The sequence below is a fragment of the Hippocampus bargibanti genome, linkage group LG01, assembly GCF_051943395.1.
Source record: "Hippocampus bargibanti isolate YZ-2025 linkage group LG01, ASM5194339v1, whole genome shotgun sequence".
NCBI lineage: Eukaryota > Metazoa > Chordata > Actinopteri > Syngnathiformes > Syngnathidae > Hippocampus > Hippocampus bargibanti.
Window position 1 is genome coordinate 4,963,461 of NC_142734.1, and position 17,535 is coordinate 4,980,995.

Genomic DNA, 17,535 nt, shown 5'->3' on the forward strand with positions numbered 1-17,535 from the left:
GTGTGTAAGGAGAAAAGTTCGTCTTCCAAAAATTAATTTCGAATAGGAAACCATTCAAATGACAATAATCCGTTTCCAGGTCCCCATAAAACATAATTTTGTACTAAATAAGTCTTAAAACTACACAAAAACTATTTGCTATCTATTTGCTATCATTACTTCTGGGTTGAGTGAATGCTGGCGAGTGTGGCTGCCGCAGAAAAAAAAAAAATCCTGTGACTGTAAAGTGTCCTTGAGAGTTTTGAAAGGCGCTTAGAAATGAAATGTAATATTAATTATTATTATTGTTATTATTATTATTTACATCAATATGTATTGATTTATATATTGTAAGTGGGGATACCACAGCCTTCCTCTGCTCCAAGCTGCACATCATTGTCACCTACAACTCCAATACAAAGAAAGAAATACATCCGCATCTTTCGTTTTGCCATGGTTGAAAATGGTAGAAATGGCGTCTGCCCAAGACACGGGAGCTGGTCATGTGACGAAGTCACGTGACCAACAGCGCCACCGATACAGATTTCGATAATGGTGGTACTGTATAGAAACCCCTAAGCAAATATCGATTCACCTTAAGTATCTTTTGTATGGATATAAACATAGCAAAATGGCCGGTGGGAGATGAAAAAGAGCACCGTAGTAACCGGATTATCTTAATAACCATGAATCATACTAAACGGAACTAATTGTACATAAAAAGACTAGAAATGTGCATGGGAAATGAAAATAGTATCGTAATAAGCAGTATTATCAATATAACCGATATCGATATAACGAGACTTTACTGTAATGGCATTCAAATTAAAGAGACAACTTCCTGCGATCTGTACGGCCTACAAAAGCAAACATTTGCACACTATCGTCCGCTAGTCCGGACAGCTTGTTTGTCTTTCAACCAAAACGCAATACATGAAAGACAGCGGGGATCACTTACTTCCCTTGCGAATGTGCCCGAAGGCTTCCTCACGGTTGGCAAATACTTGCTAGTCTTTCATTACAGAGTCCTGCTCGCTCTCATCAGCATTCACTCTGGGGAGCGCAGGATGCTAAGGTGGATGCTCAGCGAGTTATTGGAAAGCTAATCTCTTCCTGGGAGGCCTTTTCAGCCCGGTGGACTGCTGAGAGTGGAAAAGGCAATAAGCCATGTCGGACAGCAGATGATGATAAACCTGTGTGGGGAGGCGAAAGTGGCAGAGGGAAGGAGGCGGGACTGCCACTTTGCCAGACATTTCAGTCACAAATATTCCGCATATTTTTGCTTAGTTTAAGGAAGAATTGTTGTGAGACGGATGAAAGCAGGTTTTCATTCTTTTATTTGAACGTAGAATTCACACATAAATGTGTGTGGCATAGAGAACTCTGTAGTAATTAAAGGACAACCGACACCATTTTTTTTTGTTTCTTAGCTGACTCCAGAAAAACGTTTTATAGCATCTAAAATACCCAAAACACGCAGGATGATATTTTTAGTCAAATGCAAAACACCAATAAAAATGACGTAAAGTGTGCTAAAAATGCAAAAAAAATTGAGCTGCGAATTGGGCATTTTCAGATAGTCCCGCCCCCAGTTCGTGACGTCACGCCAAGACGTCTTGCCTTGCTCGAGAATCAAAACAATGGCTTCAGATTCGGAGAAGATGCTTTCTTGTTACTCATCCAGTTATGAATATGATTCACATAGTTCTGAAGAGGAAAGCATACATGTTTGCAATCGTTTAAAGAAGTTCTTCCAGGTCATTTTGAGGCATCAGGACTCCAATGTAGCATCCCGGAAAATGCACAAGATGGCGTCCAAGCTCCGTTGGAAATGTGCTGATTTGTCTGCTGGGAATTTGTGTCAGCTAGTATCAAATAGTAGTCTTGGTGCAACACACAATGATTCACCATTGCGTTATTTATGTGTTTTTCTTCAAATTTCGCCATCAACACGATCAACACGAAGTTTTCAGACCAAAGAAAGTACCCAAAATGCATTGTGTGTCGCTTTCTCGGTCAGTGACGATACCTACCGTGACGTCACGGTCGGTATCATCACCAACTCAAAAACAAGACTTCCTGAATATTCAGCGTGAGTCTTAAAACGTAAAATATAGCTACAGTAAAGTCTCATTATATCGATATTCAAGGGAGTCCGAAAAAATATCGATATAACCGGGACTATCGATATATCCGACCCTGTTTGCATGTAATTTTCTCCGTGCGTGCATAGAAATAGTATCGATATAACCGGGACTATCGATATATCCGATATCGATATAACGAGACTTTACTGTATATGCGGTGGAATCTTTGTAAAATACACTCAGCAGAAGTCATTTGAAGTGATTTTACAAATTATGGACACAACTTGTCCGGAGGCGTCAGTTGTCCTTTAAGCAACACTTGTAATTTCATCATTTATTCAGAATATGTACAGAATGATATAACGAAACACATGTACAATATAATATATTAAACTACATCAATAAACACATTATTTTGTATTTTGTAAGGGAAAATACGACAGTTCGTAAGGGCATGGAGCCCGCGGAGGTTGACAGGTATGGGATAGATGGATAGATGAATAGATTGTGCTTTGGCATTTTCTTTCCCTGATCTGCTATATTCCCCATTCCCAAAACTAAATAAAAATTAATCAATCAATCAATCAACAATCAATCAATCAGAGGGCACCTTTAAATTGGTGGATTTGACAAACAAAAACAAATAAATGCATGTGTGCCATGCAGATATGCTGAATATTAATGGCCACTGGTGTGCATGTAAAACCCACAGTGCCTAAAGCTGATTAAATATGAAAACTCATCCAGTCGATGTAATCAACCACAACCTAAAAAATGCATGCAGTTTACATATTGAAGAAGACACGTGGCACATCTCACCAGAACACACCTTAGCACAACCCAGTACACTCAGATAGACAATTCTGAAGTAACTGGAGCACTGCGAGATTTTTGTTTGCTGAAAAAAGTATAACTCCGTTTCACTTACACTTTCAGTGCAAAGGTTGGGGTTCAAATCAATGCGCAAAATGTTCAATAACTGCTTTGCAAAGAAAGTTGTTTGCCGATTACAGAAATGAGGAAAAATGTTCAAGGGCAATCATATTCCACTAAATGGTGTACAATCGAACTTTGGTGTTGTTTTGGTTCAATCAAACGGCCATTTTGAGGGCTCGAGGGGAAGACAATAGTGGTGCGATTTGTTTTGCTGCCTTTTGCGACCATTTCTCATATACTTGTCTGTATATGACTGAGCCAAAACAAATGCCTTTTTATCCATTGACATGCATCAATCACTGAGAAATACATGAAAATGAAAAATGTCTGTGCAATTCCACGCCTCCTGTGGCAGAACAACTGATAAAAAAGAAAAATATCCCGAGTGGAAAAGAACCGAATGTTGACTTCCTGGTTATTGTCATGAAACACAGGTGTCAATGTAGAGGCCCGGGGGCCAATTCTGGCCCACCACATCCTTTTACTCGGTCCGCGAAAGCAAATCAAACGTGTGAAATTCCATGATGCTTGCTAAACTCTGAACACAAATTTCAAATTGTCCCATGTAAACCACAATAACAGTCATTATTTTTCCTCGAAAATTGAAAACTTTTATTCATTAACTCATTCACTGCCATTCCCGAATGTATTCCGAAATTGAAAATAAGACGTACAGCACCATTCCCGAATTTGTTCAGGTTTTGTTTTTTTCTTGTTTGGGTGCCAATAAAGCGCTGGCCATTGCCTCTGTCAATTTTTTTTATTTTCCACAAGGGGGCAGCATTTCATTTTTTTTCCATTTTAATGTTTTGTTGCAGCTTTAGCAATTGTTAAAGCGCTATATAAAGCAATATGGACTGCATGTGCTATGTTGCATTGTATTTTGGATAGCCACACTCATTTCAAGATCATATAACCCCAGAGCCATATAATTTATTTAATTAATTTGTTTTTTCTGATGAAAGAAGAGGGTCCAAGGTTTCTTACGCTGCATTGAATGTTTATGTAGTCCTAAAACTCAGTATTTTGTGGGTCCTGGAATTCGAGTAACAATGACAAAAACCCTGGCACTTCAGTGGACACATTTTTGCAGTGAATGAATTAATTTGTTTACAGGAGATTACATATTCTAATGGCTTTGCCAAATTCATAAAGACCCTTGAGAGAAAACTGTAACTACAATGTAGCCCGCAGCAAAAAAATAGTTTGACACCCTTGTCATAAAAGGACTGAATATAATACAATACATGTTGATTTATATAGCGCTTTAACAACAGCTGAAACTGTAACAACTATCATATACAGGTAATAAAGCAGTCACATAAATAGTGGAAAGCACCAGAGAGTAAAACTAAGATCAAGTCTGAATCATGCTGAGTCAAATGCCAAATCCTGAAGACCAGAAGTATGCCCTGAGCTTTTTTTACTTTACAATCTGCCAGATGAAGGCGAAGGAAGCCCAATCAGAAGGCACAACATACAGAAGGCACCAACGCATCAGTCAATCATCATTTTTGGTTTAATCCAAAGAAAGTATAGACACAGTAAACAATTATGAACAGTCACAAGTGAGAAAGCCAAATTGGGCACTTAGAACAAATCGCAAAAGTCAGCGCTGGTCCACCAATATTTTAAGATGACTCAAAAAACAGAGCGTTATTTAGAGTCATACAACTGTGACCTTTTTACTTTTTTTTCCCCCCCAGAAATCATTGGCTCTATAAACAGTGGTCACAAATAATACCACGGTAAACACATAGTAGCACTAATAATAAGTATTCTAATAACAGATGCCTGAAAGAGTTTGAAAGATGTGTGGCAGCCTCTAATTCTCAAACACAAGCGGAGGCGGCAGAGATCAAGATCAACAGCTCAACTGTTTGATCTGTCCATAATAAACACAACGACCTGTGATAAAAGGGGGTTCATAAATTGCAATATAGTGCAACCTGTCTCGGCTGAAAATCAATTCCAGTCACTTTGGGAGTCATAAAGCCGAGGAGCGAATGCCAAACTTACGTAGGGTAACAATGCCTGAACATGCATCAAGAGTATCAAAGCGCTGTAGTATAAAATCACCCGGTGTTCCATCTTGTTAGGCTAGAACTAATGGTGCTCTGAATGGTGTTTGTGCGCGCATAATAATGCATTCGCTATAATTAGGTCAAGATGTCAAACGCTTGAACTCTGTAACGGGTCCGCAGAGGGGTGCGTACTTGTTGAGTACAGATTGTGATTGAAAGCAGTCGCACAGTCACAGAGATGGCATCCAATTGCTCACATTGTACAATGAGAGAAAATATAGGTGACATCCGAGTTACGACCGGCGCGAGTTACGACCACCCGTACTTACGACCATGACCGCCAGACCCTTTTTTTTTAATTCTATGCCTGGCACCGCAACGCACAAGCAGGCGACTTTTTGGTCCCATCTTTTGCATTACAGCCAGAACATATTATGATTGCTCTAGTATTTAAAGGACAACCGACGTCACTTTTTTGTTTCCTAACTGACACCAGAAAAACGTTTTATAGCATCTAAAATACCCGAAACATGCAGTATGATATTTTTAGTCAAATGCAAAACACCAATAAAAATGACTTAAAGTGTCCAAAATCTGTAAAAAAAAATTGAGCTGCGAATTGGGCATTTTCAGAAAGTCCCGCCCCCCTTTCGTGACGTCACGCCAAGACGTCTTGCATTGCTGGTGAATCAAAACAATGGCTTCAGATTTGGAGAATATGCTTTGTTCTTACACATCCAGTTATGAATATGATTCAAATAGTCCTGGTGAACAAAGCATACATGTTTGCAATCGATTAAAGAATTTATTTGGGCCATTTTGAGTTAAAGGGGGATGTCTCAAAAAGAGGCAGAAAAATGGCGACCAGCTCAGGTGAGGAATGAATCAGCTCGTTTCCACAGCTCTGATACATTCTTTCCATGGAGTTTGCCTCCCTCTGCTGGCGGCTTTTGGGTGTAAGACATGGTTTAAAAAAAGAACAGTACAGCAAAATACATTGACGTGATGTAAAGACGCTACAATGTGTCTTTTTTTACGGTGAGGAGGCGGTCCTATTCTGACGTCACGTACGGACTCGTCACCAACTCAAAAACAAGACTTCCTGAATGTTCAGCGCGAGTCTTAAAACATAAAATATAGCTATATGCTGTGGAATCTTATTAAAATACGCCCAGTAGAATTCATGTGAAGCCATTTTACAAATTATGGACACAACTTGTCCGGAGACGTCGGTTGTCCTTTAAAAAAAAAAAAAAAAAAAAAAAAAAAAAAAAACACCTCTTACTTTGCTGACTGTACATGTGCTAATAATGGTTCATTAAATCAGCAAGCCATTTCATCGTTCTGGCCCTATTTATAAGACACAGGCATAGAGAGCCTTTGCTAAAGTCTTGGCGCGCCAAACAGGGAGCTCAGTTGGCTTTGCTCAGAGCCTTGGGTATGAATTGCGAAGGTGACAGCGGCCAACATCCAAACACAGCTGCGAGAGTTGAAGATGCGAGCCTGCGTGGGAGCTGTGAGCAACCAATAAGAGCCCACATCATGACATGACCGCTGTCATCGTGCAGCATCACGACTGTCATGATAATCTGACCTCGCCAGCAACAACAATAGTGGATTTGACATCAAACAGATGTTCACCTAATTTCGACAATCGCTGTTGAAATTAAAAGATTCAGGCCATAAATCTGAATCAGAATCATCTTTATTGCCAAGTATGTAGAACACACAAGGAATTTGTCTCATATATTGTATCATATTAATAACTCTAATAGTGTGTCCTCTCAAATGCACTCAGGAACTACGTCAATGATTTAATTTATTACTGTGATTATCATTATTACTGCTTCCACAATATATTGGAGCTGTTGATCACAGAATTAATATGCACAACCCCTGATGTAATAAAAGGAAGGGAGCAGTTCCCATCATTTAAATCTGGGGAGATTAATTACATGGATGTCATCAGATTATCTTTATTTCATCCGTTTGTTTACAGCAAATATAACAACATTATGCCAATAACTCTCGTATGAAATGAATAACTTGCGTTGGTCGCTTGAGCCTTAAAAATGTGAGTTTTGCGTCGTTTTCATCCATGTAAAATCCTCTCAAAGACGACAAAATTCAAGCCACGGGGGTGCCAGCATACCGACCTTATAAGAGATGACACCACAGTAAAAAGCGTGTCCAGTAATAACAGTAAAAAGCAGCCATGCGTGCAGACTAATGCACCGCGGATTGTAGTTCATTATTCAATGAGAAGGTCAAGCAAGAAAAAGCATGCCATGCCCCCTCCCTGAGGTCAACTGTTCAAGTTCCAGCATCTCCGACAATATAACCTCTACTCTGATGAGCCACATTGCCCTCGTGAAGGCCTCCTTTCAAAATATTGAACGATCGTTTCCACATAAAAGCGCCTCAAAGACTTGTGACCTCTGACTCACACGAACTACAGCAGGAAACATTCGCAAGCAGAATCTAAAATGAGTGGCCATATAAACCTCTTCAGCAGACAGACAGACAGACGTATCGTGTATTTTTTTCCTGTTGCCGGGTGTTTTAATAACCACTTCTGCTATACGCTTTCAGCAAAATAACCCTATTATTATAAGCACTAAAGTATACATTATATAACATGATGTAGTGGGCCTGATCTGTGGGAGGATCTTTAACTCATTCACTGTCATTCACAAATTTATTCAGAAATTGAAACTAGAACGGAGAGTGCCATTCCAGAATTTCTTTGGGTGTGTTTTTGGGTGCTGTTAAAGCGCTGGTTATGGCCTCTGGCAATGTTTTTTCTTTTCCACAAGGGCAACATTTCCCTTTTTTTCCATATTATCGCTTTTTTCAGCTTCAGCTATTGTTAAAGCACTATATAAACCAATATGAATGCATTTCATTGTATTTTGGAGTCACCTTCATTTCAAGTTCATATAACTCCCATATAATTGAGGAATTTACTTTTTTTCTGATGAAAGAAGAGAGTCTAAGATTTCTAACGCTGTATTGAATGTTTATGTAGTCCTAAAACTCAATATTTTGTGGGTCCTGGAATTCAAGTGACAATGACAAAAACCCTGGCACTGGAGTGGACACGTTTTCGCACATCTGGCAGTGAATGAGTTAATGTTTTACCGATCAATGTGGAAAAGAACAGAAGGACCCCATTTCCAAAAGCTCAGTGTTGCATATCTCGTAATTAGTATGTTGTATTCAGCAACTCTGCCAAACACTTTAGCAACGTTTTTTCAGAGAATCAGACAACATGAGAGCAACAGAAAAGTGTGACATAACTCTTCAACAACAAATACGTGGACCAGCCGAGCTGTGCAATTTGACATTGTGTTGAATTTTTTTAAGGCTTGTGTTTGCCATGTTTTGACAAAAGGAACACAGCTATTTCTATTAGTCCTCAAAGTTAATGCTCTGGAGGAAAATAGCTGGACAGAACAATGTTTCAAAGTGTGTTTGGGAACAGGAGAAATATAACTATCCCTTGAATCGGAGTGAAGAAGATGGGTGTTCTAAAGAATACTTTCATTTTTCAATAACAAATCTTGAAATCGAAAATTGGATTTTTGTAAAATCCATACACAAATAAATGAATAATATAATATAAAAAAAAAATCCCCCACGCCCACATTTGCTCTTGGGTGGCTTTGCTAACTTAACTCATTCACTGACAAACAATGTGCAAAAATGTGTCCAATCCAGTGCCAGGGTTTTTGTCATTGTCACTCAAATTCCAGGACCTACAGAATATTAAGTTTTAGGACTACATAAACATTAAGTGCAGGGTGAGAAACCTTAGACTCACTTCTTTAATCGGAAAAAAAAAAGTTAATTCCTTAGTTAAATCGGTGTGGAGTTAGATGAGCTTGAAATGGGGGCGGCTGTACAAAACACAACACAATACATACTGATTTACAGTATTTATTCGAGTATAACACGCACACGTGTATAATGCGCGCCCCTAATTTTCAATTAAAAATCGGTATAAAATTTAGGCTCAGACCAAGCTTTGTAAGTGACAACACATGATAAAAATCATTTATTGACAATGTAAACCTCTTCACTTGCTTAACTCACGTTTCTGTGTGGGCGAGGTGAGGAAAGGAAATGAAGCGTAGCTAAAGAAATGCTAATCAACAATCAAAAAAAAAGGAATGCTCGTGATCCGTGATAAGGGTCTTTCCGTGAATCAAAACTGAAGGGCATGACTATGGAGACTAGCCATGGAAGGGATAAAGCATTCAATATACAGTGGTACCTTGGCTTACTAATTCAATTGGTTCCCAGACAGAGTGTGTAAGGCGAAAAGTGTGTATCCCAAAAATTAATTTTCCATAGGAAACCATTAAAATGAGAATAATCCGTTCCCAAGTCCCCATAAAACATAATTTTCTACTTTCTAATTTGCTAAACCTTAACACTACACAGAATATACCTACTTTTATGTATAATAAATGTGCTATAGTATCATTATGTGTGGCTGCCGCTGCTCACCCACAGAAAAACTTATCCTGTGACTGTAAAATGAGAGTTTTGAAAGGCACTTATAAATGAAATGTATTATTATTATTATGAAAGGTCGGTCAGTACTTTGCTGGCTAATCACACCCTCTAGTGGACTTGTAGTAAATCACATCACACTTTTTTTGCAGTATGGATTGATTCAGTAGCACTACTGAAGGCCTAGCAATGGAATTCACGGACCGCCACTGGTACCTGCTCAGTAGTGGCGTGAATGTGGATGTGAATGGTCGTTCGTCATGATGTGTGTGGCCTGCGAGTGGTTCACGGTTTAATGTGTTTTTCCAGCTGAAACACAGCTGGGGTAGGCCTGTTCGGGATAAACGGTTTGGATAATATGTGGATGGATAATGAAATGTGCACTCTGAGGTTCCAGTGCCCAGTTACAATTTAGTCCCTATAGCTGACATTTTGACTGTCTCCTTTCATGTATAACAAACTGGAATGTGTAGGCGGAAACAACACTAAAAGCCGTCATAAAATGAAGCTTCCCCGGGACACTCACAAAAAAAGCAACATTGACATTTGTGAAGCTCCCGGAAGGCACTGCTAGTGTAATAACCAACAAACGGACTGATTTTGCGTTTAAACAATGTTGACAAGAAAAGACGCATCAAAAGCAAAAATGTGCGTCAGCAATGTGAATTGCAATTCAATCCGCCCGTTTGAAATCCGATATCTGAGCTCGCACTTTACAAGAGCCATTCGTCAATGTCAGAGGGCATTTTATTGCACCCGAGAGCGCCAATCAATTGAAACCCAAATAATTCCTAAATGAAAACTCATTGTTGATGTGAATTGACTCTTTCACTGCCATCCCCGAATTTATTCGCTAATTGAAAATATGACGTGGAGCGCCATTCCCGAACGTATTTGGGTTTTGTTTTGTTTTAGCGCGGGGTGTGGATAAAGCGCTGGTCAGACCTCTGCCAATGTTTTCCACTCCCACAATGGGCAGCATTTGCCTTTTGTACAGCCGCCCCCTTTCAAGCTCAGATAACTCCAGAGCCATATAACTTGGGAATTAACTCTTTTTTTTATGATGAAAGAAGAGTCTAAGGTTTCTTCCACTGAATTAAATGTTTATCAGAAATCATCTTTCTTGCCAAGTATGTAGAACACAGTGATGTGCAGTCAGTGGAGGCAGGTGAGGCAGTGCCTCACCTGTCATCATGGAAAGCTGTCATGGAAATATCAAATGAAAAAATAAATTGAATGTTTATCAGAAAATCAGAATCATCTTTCTTACCAAGTATGTAGAACACACAAGGAATTTGTCTCCGGTAGAACACGCTGCACTAGTATCATCATAAAAAAAATTGCAACGAGGCACTATACAGTTCTATTTGAGTTACTGTTTAGAGAGTTAATGGCTTGGGGGAAGAAGCTGTTTAAATGTCGGTAGCGCCTGTCTGAGGGGAGTCGCTGGAAAAGGTGGTGGGCAAGGTGCGGAGGGTCCAGTCGGATTTTCCGCGCCCTTGTTTCAATTCTTGCAGTGTGCAAGTCCTTGAGAGTGGGTATGTAGTCCTAAAACTCAATACTCTGTGGGACCTGGAATTTGAGTGGAAATGACAAAAACCCTGACACATTTTTGCACATGCCCGGCAGTGACTGAGTTAATAGAGAAATTACGTTACCCAATCAGGTCACAAACTAAAATAATGCCTGTTGCCACCCTTGAACTAGAAGCCAATTGAGAAAAATGATCAATAATAGTCTCTCTGTCATCAATTAAAAGGTTATTATATATATATATATATATATACAGTAAAGTCTCGTTATATCGATATCGGATATATCGATAGTCCCGGTTATATCGATACTATTTCTATGCACGCACGGAGAAAATTACATGCAAACAGGGTCGGATATATCGATAGTCCCGGTTATATCGATATTTTTTCGGACTCCCTTGAATATCGATATAACGAGACTTTACTGTATATATATATATATATATATATATATATATATATATATATATATATATATATATATATATATATATATATATATATATTAGCGGTGGCGGTATATTAGCGGTGGCGGTGACAAACATTTTAGTTCGCTGACGAAGCTTTTCGGATGAGGAGTGACACCTTCAAACAAGTATAGATAACGGCTGAACAAACCTTTTCATCGATGGACCACTCCTGTATGACTGAGAGCTTACACGGACATTTCTTTGTGTCATGTTAGCAACCAATAAATCTGGACAAGCCGGATGCCTTCACACGTGAGCCCCAAATGAGGGTAAATGAGTTAACACCCAACACATTCGATGAAGAGCTTAGGGAGCGCACCGGCGATTTTACAGAGGTGTTACCACAGAGTGTAATTTCATCAGCAATACTGCAATCAGTCATAAACTGGAATGACAGCAAGCATGAGTGACCCTTTTTTCGCTCACTGTCACACCAATTCCTTCACGTTGCACCAGGTAGCTACCTAATTGAGATGAAACCACTGTGTTTCATGTCCCCGAAGATGAATGGGAGGGATGCGGGACATCCCTGAAATTTAAAGAGACAACCTCCCTCCTATGTCATCTTTCGAGACAAACTTAGTTTTCTGCTCGTGTGTTCGCACATTGCCCAAAATGAGAGAATTTGGAAGGTGTACGGTATTGAACGAACGGAAAGCCCCCGTGATGGGTTTGTCATTCTTGAGGCATTATTCCAATCCTAAGAATGTGTAGCATACTGATTTATTGACTTAACACGGCAGCGTGACCGCAAAAGAGATGATGTGTCTTAATCTTTTAATGCAAGTCAAAGAAACTGTCAAAGGTGTCAAACTCGCGATGGTCGGATTACGTGTGAGGAGATAGCAAGTCGTCTTGAATAGTCAAACGGCTTCTTGGTATCGTCACACATTAACAACAACAGCGACTTATTTTCTTTCCATTTCCAAGTAACAAGCAGAACTATATGAGAGAACACACCACTCTTGTACCATTTGTGCTTATAATGATTCACTAGCCAAGTTTTATGGCACGCGTTTAATTTTTATTTACACATGACGTACAGTAAATGCCATGAAATGGATTTGTTCAAAAACCATGCCATCGCTTCAATATGTCATGCCCCCCCCCCCCCCTCCGCCTCCTCACACCTTTGCCACTTTGTGATTCAATATTCATTGATTCATGAATTTTCTGAACTGCTTTATCCTCATTAGGGTCGCGGGGGCGCTGGAGCCTATCATAACCACATTCGGGCAATGGGGAGAAAGGGGGGGGGGGGGCACCCTGAACCGATTCTCAGCCAATTGCAGGACACACAAGGAACCATTCACACTAACACCTAAGGACAATTTAGATCAAGGGTGTCAGTCATTTTTTGCCGCGGGCCACATATGGTTTCCTCTCGAGGGCCGTTATGGATTTGGGGAAGCCATTATGTTTAATCCCCTTCACATATTACATATAGAGCGCACAACAAATTAATGAATAACTAGTTGTCAAATCTGAAGTCAAGAATAATGACTGTTATTGTGGTTTACATCCAAAAATATGAAATTTTGCTTCAGATTTTAGCAAGCATCATGGCATTTCACAAGTTTGATTTGCTTTCGCAGGCCGAAAAGAATGATGTGGCGGGCTGGATTTGGCCCCCGGGCCTTGCCTTTGACACCTGTGATTTAGAGTGTTCAATGAACCTGCCATGCATGTTTTTGGAATGTGGGAGGAAATCCCGGGAGGACCCAGAGAAACCCCACGCGGGCCGGGCAGAACATGCAAAATCCACACAGGAAGGCCAAAGGAGGATTTGAACTCACGACCTTTGCACTGTGAAGTCAGCATGCTCACCACCCGACTACCAGTCCACAGCATAAATCCAAATATGTAAAGTGAGATTAACTCATTCACTGCCATCCCCGAATTTATTAAGCAATTGAAAATATGACGTGGGACCATTCCCGAATTTGTTCAGGTTTTGATTTTTCTTGCTGAGGTGCCAATAAAGCGCTGGTCTGACGTCCGACAATGTTTTTTCCCTTCCACGAGGGGGTAGCATTTCCCTTTTTTCCATGTTAGCGTTTTGTTCCATCTTGAGCTGTTGTTTAAAGCGCAATATAAACCAATATGTATGTATTGCATTGTATTTTGGACAGCCGCTCTCATTTAAAAGTCATATAACTCCAGACCAATCTAATTTAGGAATTAACTATTTTTTTTATGACAGCAGAGAGTAAGGTTTCTTACACTGCATTGAATGTTTACATAGTCCTAAAACTCAATATTCTGTGGGACCTGGAATTTGAATGACAATGACAATAACCCTGTCGCTGGATTGGACATATTATTGTGCATGTCTGGCAGTGAATGAGTTAATGATGGAACCAAAATACTTGCAAACAAGAATCCATCGAAAGAGGAACAACTGAGAACATGAACGTGAGGTGTAGATAATATCTATTGATCATACGATTAAGAAAGATCAATGATCTGACAGAGATGAGACATTTCAAATGATTGATTGGGATTGAGATGTATTTGTATATGGATATGCATATTTACTTATATCGTAGCATATTTACTTATATCGTATTTACTTTCGATTACATATTTGTTATACTTTTACATATTTTATACTTCATCATTTTTTACTTCATCATATATATTTAAATATGTATATTATACATTATATTTAGTATTTGTATATGTAAATGGTTTAATACTATATTTATCTATTTAGTTATTTTCAACAAAAATGCACATGATGAATTTGACTAACATGGATTATCAACCAGATGCAGTCTCGTTATTTGGTGGCTTTGACAAATTGGCTATTTTGAAATGCACAATGCACTAATCTGGACGATCTCCATCTCTGTAATGCTCCCATTCGCTCACACGTTGAGGCGCCAGGAGTGGATGCTTCGTGTCACTGGATGATGGAATGCTTTTAAAACGATAAACGCTCCACTCTTATTACAGTTCAACAGAACATTAACTGGGCACGCACCACTGGCTAAGCAACTAATGCAAAGTAAAAAAAATCCAGTTACGAAGCCATAATAGGAAAATACAAACACGCGCTGCGTTTTGTAGAACAGACAAGGAGAAAAGAAAAAAAAAACAAATCTCACTTCTTTGAACAACAGCATCCGTCTGGTGACGTGAGCGCACCTTGCAGCTTAAAACACGCGCACACGGGAACACAAGCGCAGACAACAAAACGCTAGTAAGGGAATTTTCGTGCACATACCGGTGCTCATCTGTTCCGCTGTCCAGCTGGTGGAAGCTTCGGTCAGGTCGACGTCAGTTTTGATGGGGGGCGTTCGGTGCCTCGCGCCGCACGCTTTTGGAGGGCAGGCTGCAACCGGCGCGAGAACAGCTGCCGCCCAACGAGAGCACCGCCAATCGAGCGGTAGGAGCCAATCAGCAGTCGGCCTCGGGAGCAAGGGGGGACGAGCCCGAGTAGCTGATCTGTCCAGCGTTGAGACCGACTTTGGAGAAACTGAGCGAGCGTGCGTGATTGACCGTTCTGGTGATGGCATCTGGTTAAACAGCAACATTCATACAACGTGTAACCGACCAAATCGTGAGACTTGACATGTATGAAAAGGGCCACCTTCGAATTGGGCTCTGTACCAGATTCTGACCTGGATGAAGGTCCTTGTGTTTATCTAAACAGGCCCAGGCTTCACACTGCCTGAATAGAAATACATTGAGAAATTATGTTGTAATTAAAAATACTGTTAAGACGTCTGTGTAAACTCTCAGTCGTACAGGAGTGGTCCATCGATGAGAAGGTTTCTTCAGTCGTCATCTGTACAAAAGTGAAGGTTTCGGACGTTTCGCCTCCTATCCAAGAGGCTTCGTCAGCGAACTAAAGTCTGACTGGTCGTATCGGCCCCATTTATATATCCCTAATGTCCAGACCTGGTGGCGCCGGACACAGCTATGATAGGTCCCTACTCTCAGGTTGGGGGGGGGCGCGGGACCCCCCCCTGTGGCCCCACTGATTGTTCCTACATTCCTGACTAACGATTGGCCTATTACACCCACTCCCCCCGGTATCACCTCATCAGCATAACGACCCTCATCAGCATTGCGAAAGTTGCCTAACCTGTTTTGCCTGAGCAGGCTATTGTATGAACGATCCAAATTGAACCTCACACCACCAGACCGGTTTGGACATTAGGGATATATAAATGGGGCCGATACGACCAGTCAGACTTTAGTTCGCTGACGAAGCCTCTTGGATAGGAGGCGAAACGTCCGAAACCTTCACTTTTGTACAGATGACGACTGAAGAAACCTTCTCATCGATATACTGTTAAGAGTGCAATTTTATTTAAAAAAATCATTAATCATGTGCCTCAAAAGTTTTGTGCCTCAAAGTAAAAAAAAAACGTCCTGGCTTACTTATGCCTTCATTATTTTGTCTTTTTCTGTCCTCTATTGGCATGTGGACCCCCAAACCCATGTGGAATAAATTCTGCGATTATCATTGACTCGGTATGGGGGCTCTTGACTTGGCAGTTTTGCTGTGGTCGACCAAGGTTCCGCAGAGGACTCAAGTCACCACGGACTGTGCAGGTGTAGAAACACAAAATGTGTCCTGGCGTCCAAAAATTGTGACCAAGAATGACCCAGATAAGGTCGGATTCATAAGCACATTTATACTCATGACGACTACAACCTGTGAAAATACAGTAAAGTCTCGTTATATCGATATTCAAGGGAGTCCGAAAAAATATCGATATAACCGGGACTATCGATATATCCGACCCTGTTTGCATGTAATTTTCTCCGCGCGTGCATAGAAATAGTATCGATATAACCGGGACTATCGATATATCCGATATCGATATAACGAGACTTTACTGTATTAAAATGATCATCCCAAGACAGCTTTTATGCAGAAAAAAGGTGGATAATTTGTAGAGCTCTTAAAGTCTCAATTTCAAAACCTGCGTGTTCTACCGGAAACAAATTCCTTGTGTGTTCTACATACTTGGCAATAAAGATGACTCTGATTCTGATATTGGGTTATACAGACCGTTAACAGCAGCTGAGGAATAAAAAATCATTACCAGAGGCCCTGGCCAGCGCTATATCGGCACCCAAACAAGTAAAAACAACTCGAACAAATTCGGGAATGGCTCTCTATGTCATTTTCAATTCCAGAATGAATTTGTGAATGGTAGTGAATGAGTTAATATGATATTCCATACGTTGTATGGTCATGTGCCACATTTTACTTCTGTTCCCTTTGGAGAACCGTTATGACTAACCATATAAACAAGTTAAATATAACGTTTTTTTAAGCTATTGTCCAAGTTACTACTGTCATGAAGGGTTTGGAAACAAGAAAATGCTGACAATGGCTTTTATTTATTAACGTGAGAGTTTGAAATGTTGGTAGAGGTTTTTGCAATCATCATGGAAGGCTCCACGCTTGATTTGCTTTCGAGGGCCATTTAAAATGATGTGGCGGATTAGATCTGGTTTTGACACCTGTGTAGTATAGTATTGTTTTCATCTGAGTGGTCGTAGCAAATGGGGAAAAAAATGAAATACAGTCAGTCTGTATCAGAAAAGAATCAATATACCCCCTTCCAAAGAGATTCTTCTTGTTGTCCGTATGTGTGGTATTTCAAACACCGCGGCATCATTGCTGCTCTCATTCCTCTCTGCATTTACTCATTAAAATGTCATAAAGTGGTGAGTTCATGAAGCTTTATTTCACCCAAAACGCAGCCGATACATGAAAAAAGAAAAGAAAAACCCGTCCAAATGTATTTATGTGAAATGTGTTATGGCAAATATAAATGTAGCAAGTCATGTATGAGTTCTGTGCAACGTGCAGTAGCAAATATTCATGTTACGGTGCACACCAGGTGCAACTCATCTATGCTAAAATTGCGGAAAGCTAGGTGCATTAAATGCTTCATCTCTCCATGGACGCGCATGTAAAACTGAGTAGGGGGGCTATGCGGTCGGATTTTGATTGTAC

At 40.2% G+C, this 17,535-nt stretch overlaps 1 protein-coding gene across 2 annotated transcripts in view; it reads right to left on the bottom strand.

The window, feature by feature from the left end:
- Positions 1-15,130, bottom strand: part of LOC148902820 (beta-1,3-galactosyltransferase 1-like) — a 73,480-nt gene extending 58,350 nt beyond the window's left edge. For both annotated transcript variants that reach the window (XM_088991378.1, XM_088991367.1), the window contains exon 1: positions 14,779-15,130. The gene's annotated coding sequence lies outside the window, so the exon portion shown is untranslated. The remainder of the gene's footprint in view (positions 1-14,778) is intronic.
- Positions 15,131-17,535: the final 2,405 nt, after the last annotated feature.